Genomic DNA, 5832 nt, shown 5'->3' on the forward strand with positions numbered 1-5832 from the left:
AACAGCAGAGGCAGCTTCCTAAAGGCTGCCACGGGACACTTTGTAGTTTTGGAGTTGTTTGACAAAACATTTTTTTTGAGCAGCAATGGCATTCTGCACCTGCTGGACATGCCAGGCTGGAGGGACAGTCCTGTGGGTAGTCTGTCCCCCCGCCCCTCTGGTTCTTGATGAGTGCCTGGGAATCCTCATGGAGGAAGTCAGTGGCAGGCAGGACATCCTCATCGCCAGGGATGGCAAGAGGAGACCACTGTACCTGACCAAAAAAGCATGGGCAGAGCTGGCAGTCCAGGTTAGCGGCCATGATGTTGTATGGTGCACGTGGGTGCAGTCCCACAAAAGTTCAACAATTTGCTGTGCTCGGCAAGGGCAAGCATCGAGTTTGCATAGATATGTTCGGAGAAATGTTAACAGCTGGTCTACCCTGCTGTGGTGCTCATGGGTGTAAGAACCTGAGTGCAAACTGTCAATGACATCAGCGCAGGCCAAGGCAGTGAGTTCTGCCTGCTTGGCCTGATTGCTTTGAAGGTTGAGGGCCACAACTCGGATGTGCCCTGCATGGTGTTCCTCAGGTGGGGTTGGCCAGGCTGCAACGGTCCTACAGGTAGAGAGTGGACTAATTAATGCTCCTCTGTCCTTTCAGGAGAACAGAAGTCATAACACCATCAAGAGGTCAAGGACAGGCAGAGACCACCCAAACCTGTCCATATTGACGAGGAACGAGGTGGATACCTCAGAGATGGAGTGCCAGTGCCCAGCTTGTCCCATGGGTCATGGAGGGGCAGAGGGTCTCTGACAAAGGTAAGAGTGCAGTGCACAGATGTGAGAGCGTCAGTTTGTGTAAACATTGTTGTGTTGTCTCATCTGTAATGGAAACCTCAAACCTGGAGTCCACATTGTTCACTAAAAAATGATGGCACCATGATGCAGATCTCCATTGTGTCACCAGCCTGCCTAGCATGGACAGTGACAGTGTGATGACTATTACTGATGACATGTCATTTTCCTCCCCTAGGATCGCCATCCAGCAAATAATTGCAGGACCCTGATGAGCCACCCTTGACGCCGGAGGACCAGTGCCTGTCAAATGCACCTGCATCACACCCGCTCTCTACACCAGGCACAAGCACAGATACCAGCATCTCAGTGGGCATTAGATCATCGGCTACAATGTCAGTGCACAGCGGTGAGGGCACGGCATACTTGTATGAGGAACAGGCAGAGGCAAAGTGTATTTGGGATGCCAGTGGCTGGAGGACTGCTGGAGGCCAGGACAATGCTAAGTCCAAGGCAGATGACGAGCCTCTGGAGTTGTCCATTACACGGCAGATGCTGGATGTTCAGCAGAATGCGCAGGAGGATCTGGCAGAAGTTCCTGAGGGTTTGCGTGCCATGTTCTCTGTCTTAGAAGAGTCCACATGGAGCATGAATGCTGCGGTGACCCTCAGCACTGAGCACACTGCCTCTTTAGAACATAAGAACATAAGAAGTAGGAGCAGGCCATTCGGCCCCTCATGCCTGTCCTGCCATTCTCCTTGACTTCTTTTGTTAACCACAGGTAGTTTATCCTTCTCATTGAGTCCTTTTTAACCGAGATAAATTTTTGCTGAGCATATGAAATATCTGCTTAATGTCTGCCACTGCTCATCCACTGACCTTCCCCTTAGTCTATTTTCTCAGCCTCCTTTAGACAACTCTTTCTTCAATTGCCTCTGTAATTACCCTTATTTAAGTTGAGGACACAGGTTTGAGACCTGAGTTGCTCGCCCTCAAACTGAATTTAAAATTCTACCATGTTGTGATTGCTGCCCCCTAGAGGACCCTTAACTACGAGACCTCTTTTTAATCCTACCTCATTACATATTACTAGATCTAAAATAGCCTGTTCCTGGGTAAGTTCTACAAAGTATTGTTCTAAGAAACAATCCCTGATGAACTCTACAAATTTATCTTCCATGTTACTCCTGCCAATCTGATTTGTTCAGTTAATATGCGGATTAAAATCACCCATGACAACTGTAGCGCCCTTCTTACACACCTCCATTATTTCCCAATTTACACTTTGTCCTACAGTGAGGCAACTCTTTGGGGGCCTATAGATGACTCCCACCCATGGATTCTTCCCCTTGCTATTCCTTATTTCCACCCAAACTGATTCCACATCACGATCTATTGTACCTATATCACTACTCACCACCGCACTGATACCTTCCTTTATTAACAAAGCTACCCCACCTGCTTTTCCTTTTTGCCTATTTTTCCGGAACATCGAATACCCTTGATTACTGAGTTCCCACCCTTGGTCACCCTGCAACCATGTCCCTGTAAAAGCTATCAAGTCATATCGATTTATTTCTATTTGTGCCGTCAACTCATATATCTTGTTACAAATGCTGTGTGCATTCAGATAAAGAGCATTAAGCTGTGACCTTTTACCATTATTACTCATTCTAGTTCTCATTTCTGTTGCACTCTTCTGCCTTTATTTCTTGCCTCTTCCTGCCACACTTTGATTAACGTTCGCCTTTTCGCTGTCTTGATTATTTTTGTTTTTCTAAACTTCCCTTCAGTTGAACCCTTCCCCCCACTAATTAGTTTAAAGCCCTATCTCCAACCCTAGCTATACAATTCACCAGGACACTGGTCGCTGCATTGTTCAAATGAAGCCTGTCCCAAGAGAAGAGCCCTCTCCTTCCCCAGTACTGGTGCTGGTGCCCCATGCCCCACCTATTTTTCCCATGCCAACTTTTGAGCCATGCATTTACATCTCTAATCTTATGTACCCTATGCCAATTTACACATGGCTCAGGTAGTAATCCAGAGATTGTTACCTTTGTGGTTCTGCTTTTTAATTTAGCCCTGAGCTGTTTGTAGTCTCTCAGCAGAACCTCTTTCCTAGCCCTGCCTATGTCGTTGCTACCTAGGTGGACCACGACAACTGGATCCTTCCCCTCCCACTCCAAGTTCCTCTCCAGCCCAGAAGAGACGTCCTTAACCTTGTCACCAGGTAGGTAACACAGCCTTCGGGACTCTCTACCTTTGCTGCAAAGAACAGTATCTATTCCCCTAACTATGCTATCCCCTATTACTACCACATTACTCATTCTCCCCCCGCTTGAATTGCACTCTGTGCCATGATGCTGTGGTCAATTTGCTCATCCTTCCTGCAGTCTGTGCCCTCGTTCACACTGGGAGCAAGAAGCTCATACCTATTGGACAAGGGCACAGGCTGAAGCCCATCCAAAGCTAATTTCTGGATCCCCATACCTGCCCCACTCACAGTCACACCCTCCTGCCCCTGACCATGGACTGAATTTGATGTAATTAATCTAAGGAGTGTGACTGCCTCCCGAAACAGTGTCCAGGTAATGCTCCCCCCCACCCCCAACCCTGATGTGTCGCAGTGTCCACAGCTCAGACTCCAGCTCATCAACACTGAGCCAAAGTTCCTCGAGTAGCCAACACTTGCTACAGGTGTGGCCACTGTGGATCGCACTGGCATCCACCAGCTCCCTCATACCACAGCTGCAACACATCGCCTGCCCAGCCATCTCTATTCTATTTAATCCATTAATTTAATGTTAAATATTTTAAAAGTATATTTGTTAACTGCACTCTACAGATATAACAACATCTCCTGATTTAAACCACTTGGTCAATCAAAAGCAGGGAAGAGATACCCGCCAATCACCTACCCGTTTTCCTGTTATGTCGCACTTTGGCCCTGATAGGCAGAAACAGGTTGAAGGGCCTCTCTGCCATCACTTTTTATCTCCCATTGCTGTTGCCCTTCTCATGCAGGACCACTCTCCGTGTGTTCCCGGCTCTCCTCTCACTGTTTTAAACTGTAAAAAGCCCAGTGCTCTACTCACATAAAAGCAAAAAACTGCGGAGGCTGGAAATCCAAAACAAAAATAAAAATACCTGAAAAAAACTCAGCAGGTCTGGCAGCCTCTGCGGAGAGGAACACAGTTAACGTTTCGAGTCCGTATGACTCTTCAACAGAACTAAGTAAAAATAGAAGAGGGGTAAAATATAAGCTGGTTTAAGGGGAGGGTGGGACAAGTAGAGCTGGATAGAGGCCCAGTGATAGGTGGAGATAGCCAAAAGGTGTCATAGACAAAAGGACAAAGAGATGTTGAAGGAGGTGATATTATCTAAGGAATGTGCTAATTAAGGGTAGAAAGCAGGACAAGCAAGTTACAGCTTGCCCTAGCTTGGCCTAAATAGCCAAGTGGTTATAGTACTGGGTTTGTAACCCCAAAGTCAAGAGTTCAAATCCCACAATGGCAAACGATGTAACTTCATCTGAAACAGAGGGAAACAGGTTTGTACTTGAAAGAGTTACAGATACCCCTAATCAGGGTGGGGTGAAAGGAATTGAAATAGGCTAAAAGGTAGAGATAAAACAATGGATGGGAATACATTTAAAAATAATGGAAATAGGTGGGAAAACTAAAATGTATATAAATTATTGGGAAAAAAAAGGGGTGATCAGAAAAGTGGTGGGGATGGAGGAGATAGTTCATGATCTAAAATTGTTGAACTCAATATTCAGTCAGGAAGGCTGTAAAGTGCCTCGTCGGAAGATGAGGTGCTGTTCCTCCAGTTTGCATTGAGCTTCACTGGAACAATGCAGCAGGCCAAGGACGGACATGTGGGCATGAGAGTAGGGTGGAGTGTTGAAATGGCAAGCGACAGGGAGGTCTGGGTCATGCTTGCAGACAGACCGAAGGTGTTCTGCAAAGCGGTCACCCAGTCTGCGTTTGGTCTCTCCAATGTAGAGGAATCCGCATTGGGAGCAACAAATGCAGTAGACTAAATTGAGGGAAGTGCAAGTGAAATGCTGCTTCACTTGAAAGGAGTGTTTGGGCCCTTGGACAGTGAGGAGAGGGGAAGTAAAGGGGTAGGTGTTGCACCTTTTGTGGTTGTGTGGGAAGGTGCTGTGGGAGGGGGTTGAGGTGTAGGTGGTGATGGAGGAGTGGACCAGGGTGTCCCGGAGGGAACGATCCCTCTGGAATGCTGCTGGGGGGGTGAAGGGAAGATGTGTTTGGTGTGGCATCATGCTGGAGTTGGCGGAAATGGCGGAGGATGATCCTTTGAATGCGGAGGCTGGTGGGGTGATAAGTGAGGACAAGGAGGACCCTATCATGGTTCTGGGAGGGAGAGGAAGGTGTGAGGGTGGATGCGCGGGATATAGGCCGGTCACGGTTGAGGGCCCTGTCAACCACCATGGGTGGAAAACCTCGGTTAAGGAAGAAGGAAGACATGTCAGAGGAACTGTTTTTGAAAGTGGCATCATCAGAACAGATGCGACGGAGACGAAGGAACTGAGAGAATGGGATGGAGTCCTTACAGGAAACGGGGTGTGAGGAGCTGTAGTTGAGGTAGCTGTGGGAGTTGGTAGGCTTGTAATGAATATTGGTGGACAGTCTATCACCAGAAATTGAGACAGAGAGGTCAAGGAAGGGAAGGGAAGTGTCAGAGATGGACAGTGCTCCTCTCGCTGTTTTAAACTGTGAAAATCCTGGTTCTCCTCTTGCATTAGAGAGTGGCGACTCTTATGAAGAGGCAGCTCCAGGGACAGAATCAAGGGTTCCTGGGATTGCACTTGGACCTGCAAACCCTCACACAGACATGACCTCAGGAGGTCACTGCCAGTGTGAGAGGTGGATGTGGCACCTAGTATCTCTGCTAGGTGCCTGTCCATCAATGGTGAGCAGTGAGTTCCAGACTGACCTCAAGTTGGCGCACAAACTGCTTGATGTCTCTGCGGGCTCATCACAAGGTGTTCTGGATGACAGCAGCAGATCCTCTCCCTCTCTGCCAGTGAAC

At 47.9% G+C, this 5832-nt stretch overlaps 1 protein-coding gene across 1 annotated transcript in view; it reads left to right on the top strand.

Moving 5' to 3' along the window:
- Positions 1-766, top strand: part of LOC121290542 (NXPE family member 3-like) — a 65810-nt gene extending 65044 nt beyond the window's left edge. The window contains exon 8 of the mRNA XM_041211041.1: positions 641-766. The gene's annotated coding sequence lies outside the window, so the exon portion shown is untranslated. The remainder of the gene's footprint in view (positions 1-640) is intronic.
- The last annotated feature ends 5066 nt before the right edge of the window (positions 767-5832 follow it).

The sequence above is a fragment of the Carcharodon carcharias genome, chromosome 18 (assembly GCF_017639515.1).
Source record: "Carcharodon carcharias isolate sCarCar2 chromosome 18, sCarCar2.pri, whole genome shotgun sequence".
NCBI classification, from domain to species: Eukaryota; Metazoa; Chordata; class Chondrichthyes; order Lamniformes; family Lamnidae; genus Carcharodon; species Carcharodon carcharias.